Source organism: Eleutherodactylus coqui, chromosome 6 (genome assembly GCF_035609145.1).
Source record: "Eleutherodactylus coqui strain aEleCoq1 chromosome 6, aEleCoq1.hap1, whole genome shotgun sequence".
In the NCBI taxonomy this organism is placed as follows: Eukaryota; Metazoa; Chordata; class Amphibia; order Anura; family Eleutherodactylidae; genus Eleutherodactylus; species Eleutherodactylus coqui.
In genome coordinates this window covers 146,550,897-146,567,081 of record NC_089842.1, presented here as the reverse complement: position 1 = coordinate 146,567,081, position 16,185 = coordinate 146,550,897, and positions in this window count along the sequence as shown.

The following is a 16,185-nucleotide window of genomic DNA, read 5'->3' as shown; positions in this document are numbered from 1 at the left end:
GAGCTTCCAATGAGGCACCCGTTCTAGAAATATGTGCCGTAACACAGCCTGAACATATGGTGTCTCTGGCACAGTGACTCTGAACTGCCGCGAAGCGGCTCCAGTGCGAGGAAACCAGCACAGAACACCAAGGCTCCACCAGTGTTGCCAGGAGCAACAGCGGAGAGTCAGGGTGACCGAAGAACCTCCGCCCAATAGCGCATCCCGCTTTGTAGAGATACGAGTAGGGCAAGCTGAACATGACATCAGCACCATCAGAAAGAGGGGATGAAACTAAACAGCTGGGGCCCCTTGACAGGTGACCTAGTTGCCGGATGTGAGCCTTGCTGGTCTTTTCGCGAAATCCTCCTGAATCAGGAGGGCAAGCGCTAAGCATTGAAAATAGTATTAGTGTATACCATCTCACAGTCTCCTACTAACAATCCTGCAGGAGGAAATAGCACAGGAGGATCGCAGCATGCTACTAACACCGTCTGAATAAATGCTTTGTCTCCCCCCACAATGCTCTTACCTGTGTAGGAAAGCTACGTGAAGAAATGCTGTAGAAGTGAAGTCGCAGACTGCTCTGACTACAGAGTGCTCCTACTAGCAGCAACCCAGACATGCCTAATAGGGGAGAATGCGAGGCCCATTCGACAGGAGTGACCCACATCCGCATTAACATGACTGACTGAGCCTGCTGCCCCAGTTGTCCTAGAAAGCTTCAGATGCTGCTTTAGTTCCAAGGCCACCAGGAGAAGGACTGGACCCATAGTGGATCAGCATGTCAGAAGCTAGCCATCTGGTATGGCTTCCCCCATTCCCGAGTGTAGAAAAAAAAACAATATTTCTGTTGACTTCTTGTGCCCAGTACTCCTTCCCTATGGAAGAAACTACTAATGTCAGCAAGCCCGGAGTACTGCTGATAACCAGTCTGATTGGATGCAATCTTGTACTGCATCGAGAGCGCTCATGGCACGTGCTTCTTGCCTGCAGTCATGGACACGGACACCGCGCCAAGGCTGCCTGTGGAGAACCGCAGGCTGCACCGCTCAGTGAGCTAGCCGCTAGGCAAGGCTCAGCCCGGTCTGTCACAGACCTGAGGAGCGATGGTCCAGAGGCTCCCTGTGCGAGTACTCCTTCCACATGAAGGGTATCACAGGTGTCAGCACGTCCTGAGCCATGCTGCAATTAGTTTGCAAGATGAGATCTCCAGCTGGATGCCTGTAGAGAGAGCGCACATAATACGTGGCTCTGAGCGGCTCCTGTCCATGTATCATTGTGTACATGGCAACCGGAGAGCTACCGACTGGCTCAACCTGCTGTGAAGCAGACTTCAGGAACAATGAGTCCGGGGACGCCCTGTGTGAGTACTCATTCCAAATGAAGGGTACCACAGATCTCAGCAAGGCCGGAGCCATGCTGGCAATTAGTTCGAGTACAGTCATTCATGACAAGATATTCTCCGGCCAGATGTAATCTCGTACTGTAGCAAGAGCGCACATAATATGTGGCTGTGGCCGGCCCTGACCGCATGTCATCCTGGATATGGACACTGCGCTAAGAATCCCTGCAGGGATCTGCAGAAGGGCAACAGGCGAGGCTCAAACAGTATTCTCTGTTGGATGCAAATCTTGTTGTGTGGCGAGAGCGCACTTGGTATGTGGCTCTGGCCGGCCCCCGTCCACGTGTCATCCTGGACTCCGACACTGTGGTATGGCTGACTGCAGGGAACTGCAGGAGGGGCAATAGGGGAGCTATCGATGGGCAAGACTCAACCTTGTCCGGAGTGTGCATAGAAGGTACCACAGGTCAATTAACTCGAACACCGTTGTTCGCCACACGAAATAACCTGTAGCTCGGTGTAAATCTCGTACTGTGTGCAGGTACTCTTCCCTGTATGGGAGGTACCACAGGTCTCAGTAGGACTAGAATCACGCTAAGGTTGACCACGTTTGCCCTCCTGAGTAGGGGTAGATTGCAAAGTACTACTACTACTCTATCAGCCTGCAGCAGGAGGTGGAGCCATGGGGCCTGGTGAGGTGGTGGTGGTGGGAGGGGGGACAACACGAATTGTGCAAACATAATAGAACACGCAGCAGCCAATACCTACATGCTCATGACGGCACCAACCAGGCCATGTGACCGCATGCAGAACACGCCTGGCTACACAGAAACCGCCGCACAGCAGCTACCCCAACCAGCGGCCGAGCCATACCTGGTGGCTGGTCTATATCTTAATGCCATCTATACATCAAAAGCCGCATGGTGGCTGGACTATAGCACATTAGGCCGCATAGTAAAACACAACAAGCTTTACCTACAATACCTGGCTTAGGAGGCCAGTGCCTTATCCATTAGGCCACTGGGGCTACATGCACTGCCTCGCAGGCATGCCGCCTGACTGTGGCAATCAGTTTCTCCTGGATACATCGGACACACAGGAGAATGACACTGTTCACAGCAGGACATAGCAGAACCGACATACAGAAGTATGACACAGTTCACACAGAAGCTGTGCAGAAATGCAGGAACAGACATACAGAAGTATGACATTGTTCACACAGAACAGAAAACTGCGTGGAAATGCAGAAGAATAACACTGCTTATAGCAGGACATAGCAGAAAAGACATACAGAAGTATAGCACAGTTCACATAGAACAGAAACTGCGCAGAGACACAGAAGAATGATACTGATTACAGCAGGACATACTAGACAGTGCACTGCTTACAACTGGCCGAACATGACTGCCCAGAGGAGAACCAGCAAACATTGACAATGACTGATTCCCCAGCACAATTAATCAACTGTGAAACTGAACCTCTAAGAAACAGCAGATTCAATCAGCAAGCTCTTAAATGGCCCCAAAGCAGCTAGTAAATACCCCATGCGACAAATATACAGCTGGACGGGCAGCGTGACACAGGAGGGGACCATGAACAGTACAGGGCAGCAAGGGAAGCTATTTTCTTACCTGCTTCTTTCTACTCACCTATCTTCTCTTTTTTCTTAAGAAGGCTCCTCAACTCCAGCAGAGCTCAAACCTCACCATCGCCTGCCTTTTCACAGGAAGGGGATGTGGATCACCCGGAAGAAAAATGGTGAGCTCTATGGCTCGCGGATCCTAGCGCCCTTGCTGTCAGCCAGACATCACTTTCAGCAGAGCACTCACCCCAAACATACCCTGCCCTACGCGGGGAGGGGATGCTAGCCTGGACAAACCAGGGACTCTATGGCTGGCAGGAAACACGCAGGAGTACCGGGGTGGTCCTCCTTTTTCTTCTGAGGGGGCCGGGCAGACAACAGAAGGAGCACTCAACGTCTGTTTGCCCTCCTCGGTTGGGTTAAAAGGGAGAGCCGTTACTCCCCGTTAGCACTTGCCCATCCTGGAAAATCCATTCAGCCCTTGAGGGCGAGACCATCCGCCTCCTATGGACACTAAGCTAAAACTGATTAACCGGGTGTCGGCAGGGAGGGATATAGCCAGCGGGCGGCGCTAACACTTTTTGTGCTTACGGTCGCCTCCTAGTGGCCGTAGCTATATCCCACGGTCTTTGCTGTGTCCCTCAATGACACGTGCGAGAAATTAAAGATAATTGTTCAGTGTACTAACAGCCAACGATCGAATGCTAACCAATAAATTGTTCACTTTTTGTTTGTCGTTCATTTTATGCAGGCATTAAAATCATCGATGGCTCGTTCACTAAATGTTTGGTACAAATACCGATCGTTCAGTCATTCTCAGTCACTTCTACAGCAAACGTGAATGAACGATTTCTGGTTTGAATGAGCCAACGATGTATCTGCTGTATAATTTGGCGGCCCAAGCAAGCTCTGATATTGTTCGCTCGTTCAAACAACACATCGTTAGGTCTAGACAGACCTTGAGGGTTCTTTCAGATGAGCCGATTCCCGTTAAAACGAGTGAGTGACATTCCTGCTAACTTGTTTGCTCAGATGCAGCCTGTTTATACACGCAGATACTTTGTTGGCTCGTTCAAAAAAGTCGTTCAGTCGTTCACATTGACTGTATAAATGAATGAGAAGAATTGAACGAGCACTGCTTAAACTGAACGATAAGTGAATGAGCCAACGATGATTTTTATGCCTGGATAAAATGAATGATGAACGAAAAGTGAACGATTCTCTTTCATCATTCAGTTGTTGGCTTGCATTTAGCCCGAACATTTATCATTTGAATGATTTTTTGAATGATAATCGTTCCACTAAAAGCACCCTAATGGCCCTTTTACATGGGCTGACAGTTGGGTAAACAACTGCACAAACACTGATGTCACGGCTAAGGTCATCACCACTCGTGCAGAGCAGTTACACTGACAGACTTCACCGCTGGATTGCGGGCTTCTTGCTTAGCGCTTTCCCTGCTATGTGAAGCACTGAGCAGCGAGCGTTTACACGGAACAACAAGCACATGATCCAACAATCCGAGATTTCTTGTGTCTAGATGGGCCTTAAAGGGGTTGTCCCGCGCCGAAACGGCTTTTTTTTTTTTTCAATAGGCCCCCCGTTCGGCGAGAGACAAACACAAGGGATGGGTTAAAAAAAAAGTTTAGTACTTACCCGAATCCCCGCTCTGCGGCGACTTCTTACTTACCTTACCAAGATGGCCGCTGGGATCTTCACCCACGATGCACCGCGGGTCTTCTCCCATGGTGCACCGTGGGCTCTGTGCGGTCCATTGCCGATTCCAGCCTCCTGATTGGCGTCACACATAACGAGGCGGAGCTACGCGTAGAATGGGGCGGAGCCAGAACACCGCTCGTGCCGAGACCCAAGAGAAGGGAGAAGACCCTTCTGCGCAAGCGCGTCTAATCGGGAGATTAGACGCTGAAATTAGATGGCACCATGGAGACGGGGACGCCAGCAACGGAGCAGGTAAGTGAATAACTTCTGTATGGCTCATATTTAATGCACGATGTATATTACAAAGTGCATTAATATGGCCATACAGAAGTGCTTACCCCCACTTGCTTTCTCGGGACAACCCCTTTAAGACAGTAGCACACAAGATCAGCAGACAGTGTGACTTTTGTCCCAGGGACCTATTGTAAAACAATAGACAAGTCTGATTAGTGTGACTCAGCTGTGATAATGCAAGATAAGGAACATTCACATGTTTACTGACTAGTCTGTAATATTCACATAGAAGAAGCTTCTAGTTTATATGTTGAAAATAAAATCTAATGCTGCTTTGTTCTTCTCTCTACGTATTCTATAAATACGAGGGGCTGCTGAGAAGTCTTTGGCTTTACCCAGAAAGAAATCAGATAGGAAGATGAAACTTTACATTTCTTCCACATCCTCTCCACTGATGTCAACACACTTCTTACATCGGTATTCCAAGTTCTGTAAGCCTTGCAAAAAGAAGCATTTTGGTTGTGCCTCCAACCAGTCATCCGTAGCAGCCATGGCATCAGAAATGGTGTGAAATTTGGTACCCTTGAGGTGTTTCTTCAGGTTTGGAAACAGATGATAGTCGGAGTGAGCTAGATCTGGTGAATAAGGTGGGTGATCAACCAGCTGGAAGCCTAGCTCCACCAGTTTAGCTGTGGTCGCTTGTGCAGTGTGAGCGGAGGCATAGTCTTGGTGAACAAGATTCCTTTGGACAGCTTGCCGCGCCTTTTGGCCTTCAGAGCTACCTTCAATTGGTCCAAAAGTTCAATATAATACCTTGCATTGATGGTGGAACCATTGTGAAGGTAGTCCACTAGCAGCACGCCCTCCTTATCCCAGAACACAGATGCCATCACCTTAGTGGCTGATTTTTGCACCCTGAACTTCTTTGGGTGAGGAAAACCACTGTGTTTCCACTCTTTTGACTGCTGCTTGGTTTCAGGGTCATACAAATAAATCCAGGTCTCATCCATGGTGACCAGTCGATCCAGGAAGTTCTTATCAGTCTGGAAACGCTGACAAACGGACCGGGAAGTTTTCACTCGCATGCTTTTCTGATCTGTTGTCAAACATTTGGGGACCCACTTTGCTGATAGCTTCTTCATGCTGAAATGTTCATGAATAATGACACAAACACGTCCACGAGAAATCCCCATGATGTCTGCTATTCCTTTAGCTGAAATTGGCCGATTCTCCAGTAGGAGCTTGTGCACAGCATCGACGATCTCCGGAACAACAACCTCTCTCGGTCGTCCAGGACGTTCTTCATCATTGGTGCTGAAGTGCCCCGTTTTAAGTGTGGCAATCCATTTCTTAACTGTAGAATATGAAGGGCATTGATCCCCCAATGTCTGCGACATATCACCATGAATATCCTTCGCGGACTTTCCTTGCAGAAACAAGAATTTTATCACTCCTCTGCTCTCATTTGCTGTGAATATCGCCCTAGACTCTGCCATTTTGTTTTCCCGCCTGCCTAGATCACTGTTGCCATAAGCCACAAACACAAAATTTTGAAAACATATATAAGACACACAAGGCTTTCATGTGATGTAACATTTGTTACCATAGAAACAAAAAAAGAATACAAGGCGAAAGACTTATGCAGCCCCTCGTATACAGTGTTTAGAGTTCACATTAATTAACACCAGTGTTGGACTGTAACACCTCAGCTGTCCAGATGAATCAATGCTGATGGCCTACCCTCCATCGATGAAGAATGTCTGCACATTCTCTTTTAAAAGTTTTTTGGGGGGGATTGCAATATTGACAGCATATTATTAAATTAGGACAACAATATTTGGTAGTCTGGCAACCCTGGTGATCAGCTGAATGACGAGCCTGCAGCACTCCAGTGAGTATCGTGTCCCTGTCATTGATCACCCAGGCTCAGTGCCTGCTACTGGAACTTGATTCACCTGAGCATGCATGTGTTCTCAGTAGGAAGAGGGGAATAAGCTGCTGCCATACAATCCCATGAGGACAAAGGATAGGGTATGTTGACATGCCCAATCATTCTTTCCCCCGACATCTGTGGGGATCCACCACTTGGGGTCCCCACAGATCAGCTGATTCTCTGGCAATGCAGCATGGTCAGATATTGCCTTCTATTACACTTCTGGCTATGGCCACAACGAGGAGCCAGAAGTATAATAGAAGGCATCGCTCCCATTGATTTCAATGGGAGGGAAGTAGTCTATTACACTTCTGACTCTGACAACGATGTGGACTTTTGGGCCCACTGCATTGGCAGCAGGCTGGAGGATCACTAATTGGTTGGGATTCAGAACAGCGGATCCCTGTTGGTCAAGTATTGATGACCTATCCTGAGGTTAAATAGTAAATACTTGCAATACCGCTTTAACAGAAGCACTGCTATAAATAAGCAAAACCTCTGCTGCAGAACAGCAGACGAGACGAATGTCTGGCAAACAATGCCCGACACTTGTCCCCACACAGGAGCTAGTATCGCTGGCTCACAGCGGGGCGGCTGTAGATTTCTCGCTCTACCCCTGTTGCTGCAGAACCTCATAATACTGTTCTTTTAAGTTACATGCTCATGACTTGTAATATTGAATACCCAGTAGCCCTCAGTGTCTGTAGGATTTATGGTGGTAAGAATATATGGTAGAGATTTATAGCCTATTATGTGTGTGGCCCAGCAGGATTGTAGTCGTCACATAGCTTCTTCATATATTATTGAGTCCCACCTGTTGTGGCTGATGTATTAGTAATAGTACACCTCACTGCGAGCCTTTATAAGCAGTTAGTGGCACTTCATTTGGTTGTTTTTAAGTAAGCAGTATGTAGCAGCTATCACGTTTTACAGGTTTTACCTATAAATCTAATGTTTCAGATCATGAGGGTCAGAAAGTCACTGGAAGGTTCTGAAGGCTGCATTCTGTTTGAAGTGATAATTATGTAAGTAAATGAGAAACTTTTGCAGGATACTCTCCCCAGTGAGTTAGCATTACCAATACATGTGGTCAGAGGCACGCCTGTCCTAAAGAGGGAGGTCAAGGCAGACTTCATAGTAGCAAGTAAAGGCCCTTTTACACAGAACGAATAGTGTACAAAAAATTGTTCGAGTGAAACGAGTGAAAATGAACACTAATCGTTAATGTACATGCAATCAGCAAATGATGAATGATAAATCATTCGCTTTTTGGTCATCATTCATTTTATGCACCATAAAAATCATCGTTGGCTCGTCCGTTGATCATTCAGTTTATATACCGATCATTCAGTCGTTCTCATCACTTATACAGCGAATGTGAACGACTGAATGATTTCTTTTTGAATGATGGATCTGTCCATATAAACAGGCTGGCCAAGCGAATGAGTGAACTCTGACATTGATCACTCATTCAAACGATAAATCGTTTGGTGTTAACGGATCCCAAGTCCTCTTCACACGAGTGTATGCGTAAAAATACTTGTGTAAGCGCTGCACATTTGCACCATGAACAATGAGGTTTCGCACACATTTTGGCGCATATTACTGTACTTTTTGCGCTTGCAGCGACATTTCATATGGGGATGGGACACAGCCACACCATGATTTTAAAGGCTATTTAGCCCAATGAGTTCCAGATGTGTTCTTTTTCCTGCGGAATTGCGCAAGTATTGAGTGCGCATTTGTGCACCTCCCATAGACTTTAAAGGAGATGTCTCGAGGAAGCAGTGAATTTTTTTTTTTGCCCAGTCCCCCTAAGTAAACATACATTACTAATTACCCCTGTAAATTACTTTCCTAGCTGGTTTCTACTTACCGTTCCAGCGTTTCAGCAACTTATAAAACTTTTTCCCAAGATGGCCGCCAGCTCTTTTCGCATCGCTTGCTGTAGCCCGACGTGCGCGCTCCCGAGACGCTACCAGCTGTGTCTCCATGGCAACCAGACGCCCCGCAGCCGCCGACCGGACCCCTGGAGTGAACACCGCCGACCTGTCACCCACCGCCAGGCACAAGGTAACCGGCGCAGCCCCCCCCCCCCCCATCACAGCCCCCCCCGGCCCAGCGACAGCCCCCCCCCGGCCCAGCGCTAGTTCCCCCTGCGCAGCGGCAGCCCCCCCGGCCTAGCGACAGCCCCCCCGGCCTAGCGACAGCCCCCCCCCATCGCAGCCGCAGCCCCCCCGGCCTAGCGCTAGTTCCCCCGGCGCAGCGGCAGCCCCCCCGGCCTAGCGACAGCCCCCCCCCCATCGCAGCGGCAGCCCCCCGGCCTAGCGACAGCCCCCCCCATCGCAGCGGCAGCCCCCCCCATCGCAGCGGCAGCCCCCCGGCCCAGCGCTAGTTCCCCCGGCGCAGCGGCAGCCCCCCCGGCCTAGCGACAGCCCCCCCCATCGCAGCGGCAGCCCCCCCGGCCTAGCGCTAGTTCCCCTGGCGCAGCGACAGCCCCCCCCCCATCGCAGCGGCAGCCCGGCGCAGCGGCAGCCCCCCCGGCCCATCACTTACCAGGACAGCTGGACGGCGGGACAGCTGGGCGGCTTCTCCGGAGGCTCGGCAGCTCTGCACCTTCCTCTAACAGAGGAAGGTACAGAATGGCCGCTCCAGCGCGCTCCCGAGCAGTGACAGCTCGTCTGCGCATGCGCAGAAGAGCTGTAGCGGGGAGCACACTGAAGCGGCTCGTGCTGAATGAGAAGACCGGACTGCGCAAGCGCGTCTAAAAAAGCAAGCTGCCGGCGAATTTAGACGGAACCATGGAGACGAGGACGCTAGCAACGGAGCAGGTAAGTGGAATAACTTCTGTATGGCTCATATTTAATGCACGATGTATATTACAAAGTGCATTAATATGGCCATACGGAAGTGTATAACCCCACTTGGTTTCGCGAGACCACCCCTTTAAGGAAGGGTCCCTTAAATGATAGTCACCTTTATTTATATAGCACATACATATTCCACAGTACTTCACATCACTTGTAGAGATGAGCGAGCACCCAAATGCTCGGGTCCGCGATATTCGAGTCGAACTTTTCGTAAAATTCGAGAGCTCTACTCGAGTAACAAACTCCAATGACTACAATGGGAGAGCATTTTTGTATGTGGGACGCCGGGTCCCCGAGCTTTTTTTTTCTCCTAGGTACGTTTGTCACCCTCTCTCTATCTCTCCCCCCCCCCCTCTCTCTCTCTCCCTGCCAGACAAAAAATTTGCCAATGGCGCGCGCTGCGTCGCAGCGGGGTGGGGCCAAAACAGGCACATCACAATGGGGAGGAGCCAAAAACTGGGGCGGGGTCGAACACGGTTTGATGCTCATTCCAGTACGCTAATACTCGAATGAGCATCAAGCTCGGCAGAGTATGTTCGCTCAACTCTAATCACTTCATATTATGGGTTCTGTTCCCATTGGTGCTCACAAAATTTTACATTAGCATATTTTTTGGAGTGCAGGAAGTACCTGGAGAAAACCCACACAAACACAGGGAGAACATACAACTCCATGCAGAATCTGTCCTTAGTTGGATTTGAACCCAGCAATACAAGGTAAAAGTGCTAACTAGAGATGAGCGAGCACCAAAATGCTCGGGTGCTCGTTACTCGGGACGAAATTTTCGCGATGCTCGAGGGTTCGTTTCGAGTAACGAACCCCATTGAAGTCAATGGGCGACCCGAGCATTTTTGTATATCGCCGATGCTCGCTATGGTTTCCATTTGTGAAAATCTGGGCAATTCAAGAAAGTGATGGGAACGACACAGCAACGGATAGGGCAGGCGAGGGGCTACATGTTGGGCTGCATCTCAAGTTCCCAGGTCCCACTATTAAGCCACAATACCGGCAAGAGTGGGCCCCCCCCTCCCAACAACTTTTACTTCTGAAAAGCCCTCATTAGCAATGCATACCTTAGCTAAGCACCACACTACCTCCAACAAAGCACAATCACTGCCTGCATGACACTCCGCTGCCACTTCTCCTGGGTTACATGCTGCCCAACCCCCCCCCCCCCCCCCGCACGACCCAGTGTCCACAGCGCACAGCAAAGTGTCCCTGCGCAGCCTTCAGCTGCACTCATGCCACACGCTGGCCTCATAGCCACACCACCCTCATGTCTATTTATAAGTGCGTCTGCCATGAGGAGGAACCGCAGGCACACACTGCAGAGGGTTGGCACGGCTAGGCAGCGACCCTCTTTAAAAAGGGCGGGGCGATAGCCCACAATGCTGTACAGAAGCAATGAGAAATCTAATCCTGTGCCACCACCATCAGGAGCTGCACACGTGGGCATAGCAATGGGGAACCTATGTGCCACACACTATTCATTCTGTCAAGGTGTCTGCATGCCCCAGTCAGACCGCGATTTTTTATAAATAGTCACAGGCAGGTACAACTCCGCAATGGGAATTCCATGTGCACCCACAGCATGGGTGGCTCCCTGGAACCCACCGGCTGTACATAAATGTATCCCATTGCAGTGCCCATCACAGCTGAGGTAACGTCCGATTAAATGCAGGTGGGCTTCGGCCCACACTGCATGCCCCAGTCAGACTGGGGTTCTTTAGAAGTGGACACATGCAGTTACAACTCCGTGTGGACCGACAGCATGGGTGGGTGCCAGGAAGCCACCGGCGGTACATAAATATATCCCATTGCATTGCCCATCACAGCTGAGGTAATGTCATGTTTAATGCAGGTGGGCAAAAAATTAATTGGATTACACTGTAGGCGAGGGCCCCAAAAATTGGTATACCAACAGTACTAATGTACCTCAGAAAAATTGCCCATGCCCAACCAAGAGGGCAGGTGAAACCCATTAATCGCTTTGGTTAATGTGGCTTAATTTGTAACTAGGCCTGGAGGCAGCCCAGTTAAAATAAAAATTGGTTCAGGTGAAAGTTTCAACGCTTTAACGAGCATTGAAACGTATAAAATGCTTACAAAAATTATATGACTGAGCCTTGTGGGCCTAAGAAAAATTGCTCGTTCGGTGTGATTACGTGAGGTTTCAGGAGGAGGAGCAGGAGGAGGAGGATGAATAGAATACACAGATTGATGAAGCTAAAAGGTCCCCGTTTTTGATGGTGATAGAGGACAATGCTTCCATCCGCGGGTGCAGCCTACGTATTGTTTAGGTATCGCTGCTGTCCGCTGGTGGAGAAGAGAAGTCTGGGGAAATCCAGGCTTTGTTTATCTTGATGAGTGTAAGCCTGTCAGCACTGTCGGTTGACAGGCGGGTACGCTTATCTGTGATGATTCCCCCAGCCGCACTAAACACCCTCTCTGACAAGACGCTAGCCGCAGGACAAGCAAGCACCTCCAGGGCATACAGCGCGAGTTCAGGCCACGTGTCCAGCTTCGACACCCAGTAGTTGTAGGGGGCAGAGGCGTCACGGAGGACAGTCGTGCGATCGGCTACGTACTCCCTCACCATCCTTTTACAGTGCTCCCGCCAACTCAGCCTTGACTGGGGAGCGGTGACACAGTCTTGCTGGGGAGCCAGAAAGCTGTCAAAGGCCTTAGAGAGTGTTCCCCTGCCTGTGCTGTACATGCTGCCTGATCTCCGCGCCACCCCTGCTACCTGGCCCTCGGAACTGCGCCTTCGGCCACTAGCGCTGTCGGATGGGAATTTTGCCATCAGTTTGTCCGCCAGGGTCCTGTGGTATAGCATCACTCTCTAACCCCTTTCCTCTTCGGGTATGAGAGTGGAAAGGTTCTCCTTATACCGTGGGTCGAGCAGTGTGCACACCCAGTAATCCGTAGTGGCCAGAATGTGTGTAACGCGAGGGTCACGAGAAAGGCATCCTAACATGAAGTCAGCCATGTGTGCCAGGGTACCTGTACGCAGCACATGGCTGTCCTCACTAGGAAGATCACTTTCAGGATCCTCCTCCTCCTCCTCCTCCTCCTCCTCAGGCCATACACGCTGAAAGGATGACAGGCAAGCAGCATTGGTACCCTCAGCAGTGGGCCAAGCTGTCTCTTCCCCCTCCTCCTCATCCTCCTCATGCTCCTCCTCCTCCTCCTCAACACGCTGAGATATAGACAGGAGGGTGCTCTGACTATCCAGCGACATACTGTCTTCCCCCGCCTCTGTTTCCGAGCGCAAAGCGTCTGCCTTTATGCTTTGCAGGGAACTTCTCAAGAGGCATAGCAGAGGAATGGTGACGCTAATGATTGCAGCATCGCCGCTCACCATCTGGGTAGACTCCTCAAAGTTTCCAAGGACCTGGCAGATGTCTGCCAACCAGGCCCACTCTTCTGTAAAGAATTGAGGAGGCTGACTCCCACTGCGCTGCCCATGTTGGAGTTGGTATTCCACTATAGCTCTACGCTGCTCATAGAGCCTGGCCAACATGTGGAGCGTAGAGTTCCACCGTGTGGGCACGTCGCACAGCAGTCGGTGCACTGGCAGATTAAACCGATGTTGCAGGGTGCGCAGGGTGGCAGCGTCCGTGTGGGACTTGCGGAAATGTGCGCAGAACCGGCGCACCTTTCCAAGCAGGTCTGACAAGTGTGGGTAGCTTTTCAGAAAGCGCTGAACCACCAAATTAAAGACGTGGGCCAGGCATGGCACGTGCGTGAGGCTGCCGAGCTGCAGAGCCGCCACCAGGTTACGGCCGTTGTCACACACGACCATGCCCGGTTGGAGGCTCAGCGGCGCAAACCAGCGGTCGGTCTGCTCTGTCAGACCCTGCAGCAGTTCGTGGGCCGTGTGCCTCTTCTCTCCTAAGCTGAGTAGTTTCAGCACGGCCTGCTGACGCTTTCCCACCGCTGTGCTGCCACGCCGCGCGACACCGACTGCTGGCGACGTGCTGCTGCTGACACATCTTGATTGCGAGACAGAGGTTGCGTAGGAGGAGAAGGAGGAGGAGGGTGGTTTAGTGGAGGAAGCATACACCGCCGCAGATACCACCACCGAACTGGGGCCCGCAATTCTGGGGGTGGGTAGGACGTGAGCGGTCCCAGGCTCTGACTCTGTCCCAGCCTCCACAAAATTCACCCAATGTGCCGTCAGGGAGATATAGTGGCCCTGCCCGCCTGTGCTTGTCCACGTGTCCGTTGTTAAGTGGATCTTGCCAGTAACCGCGTTGGTGAGGGCGCGTACAATGTTGCGGGAGACGTGGTCGTGCAGGGCTGGGACGGCACATCGGGAAAAGTAGTGGCGACTGGGATCTGAGTAGCGCGGGGCCGCCGCCGCCATCATACCTTTGAAAGCCTCCGTTTCCACAACCCTATACGGCAGCATCTCGAGGCTGATAAATTTGGCTATGTGCACGTTTAACGCTTGAGCGCGCGGGTGCGTGGCGGCGTACTTGCGCTTGCGCTCCAACACTTGCGCTATCAACGGCTGGACGGTGCGCTGAGAGACATTGGTGGATGGGGCCGAGCACAGCGGAGGTGAGGGTGTGGGTGCAGGCCAGGAGACGGTAGTGCCTGTGTCCTGAGAGGGGGGTTGGATCTCAGTGGCAGGTTGGGGCACAGGGGGAGAGGCAGCGGTGCAAACCGGAGGCGGTGAACGGCCTTCGTCCCACCTTGTGGGATGCTTGGCCATCATATGTCTGCGCATGCTGGTGGTGGTGAGGCTGGTGGTGGTGGCTCCCCGGCTGATCTTGGCGCGACAAAGGTTGCACACCACTGTTCGTCGGTCGTCTGCACTCTCAGTGAAAAACTGCCAGACCTTTGAGCACCTCGGCCTCTGCAGGGTGGCATGGCGCGAGGGGGCGCTTTGGGAAACAGTTGGTGGATTATTCGGTCTTGCCCTGCCTCTACCCCTGGCCACCGCACTGCCTCTTCCAACCTGCCCTGCTGCTGCACTTGCCTCCCCCTCTGAAGACCTGTCCTCAGTAGGCGTAGCAAACCAGGTGGGGTCAGTCACCTCATCATCCTGCTGCTCTTCCTCTGAATCCTCTGTACACTCCTCCCTCGGACTTACTCCAATTACTACTACCTGAGTGATAGACAACTGTGTCTCATCGTCATCGTCCTCCTCACCCACTGAAAGCTCTTGAGACAGTTGCCGGAAGTCCCCAGCCTCATCCCCCGGACCCCGGGAACTTTCCAAAGGTTGGGCATCGGTCACGACAAACTCCTCCAGTGGGACAGGATTCGGAACCATTGCTGCCCATTCTGGGCAGGGGCCCGAGAACAGTTCCTGGGAGTCTGCCTGCTCCTCAGAATGTGTCATTGTAATGGAGTGAGGAGGCTGGGAGGAAGGAGGAGCAGCAGCCAAAGGATTCAGAGTTGCAGCAGCGGACAGCGCTGAATTCTGGGTGGTCGATAGATTGCTGGATGCACTTTCTGCCATCCACGACAGGACCTGCTCACACTGCTCATTTTCTAATAAAGGTCTACCGCGTGGACCCATTAATTGTGAGATGAATGTGGGGACGCCAGAAATGTGCCTCTCTCCTAATCCCGCAGCAGTCGGCTGCGATACACCTGGATCAGGAGCTCGGCCTGTGCCCACACCCTGACTTGGGCCTCCGCGTCCTCGCCCGCGTCCACGTCCTCTAGGCCTACCCCTACCCCTCAGCATGCTGTATTACCAGTAGTGCAGAAACAGAATGCTGTAATTAAATGTGCCGCTTATTGGCCTGTGGTTGGAGGCTGACTTCCCTTACGGAACGCACAGCAGATCCAGGAAACAATTTTGCGCAAGCCTGCTGTAACGCTTAGCTGCGTATTAATTAGGACTACTACCCCCAGCAGATAGATACTGTAGGCAGCGTATAATATTATGTATACTGTTTCCCTCTGGCGGGATGACGGCGCTGATGTAACAGAGACAGCAGATCCAGGAAACAATTTTGCGCCAGCCTGCTGTAACGCTTAGCTGCGTATTAATTAGGACTACTACCCCCAGCAGATAGATACTGTAGGTAGCGTATAATATTATGTATACTGTTTCCCTCTGGCGGGATGACGGCGCTGATGTAACAGAGACAGCAGATCCAGGAAACAATTTTGCGCCAGCCTGCTGTAACGCTTAGCTGCGTATTAATTAGGACTACTACCCCCAGCAGATAGATACTGTAGGCAGCGTATAATATTATGTATACTGTTTCCCTTTGGCGGGATGACGGTGCTGATGTAACAGAGACAGCAGATCCAGGAAACAATTTTGCGCCAGCCTGCTGTAACGCTTAGCTGCGTATTAATTAGGACTACTACCCCCAGCAGATAGATACTGTAGGCAGCTTATAATATTATGTATACTGTTTCTCTCTGGCGGGATGACGGCGCTGATGTAACAGAGACAGCAGATCCAGGAAACAATTTTGCGCCAGCCTGCTGTAACGCTTAGCTGCGTATTAATTAGGACTACTACCCCCAGCAGATAGATACTGTAGGCAGC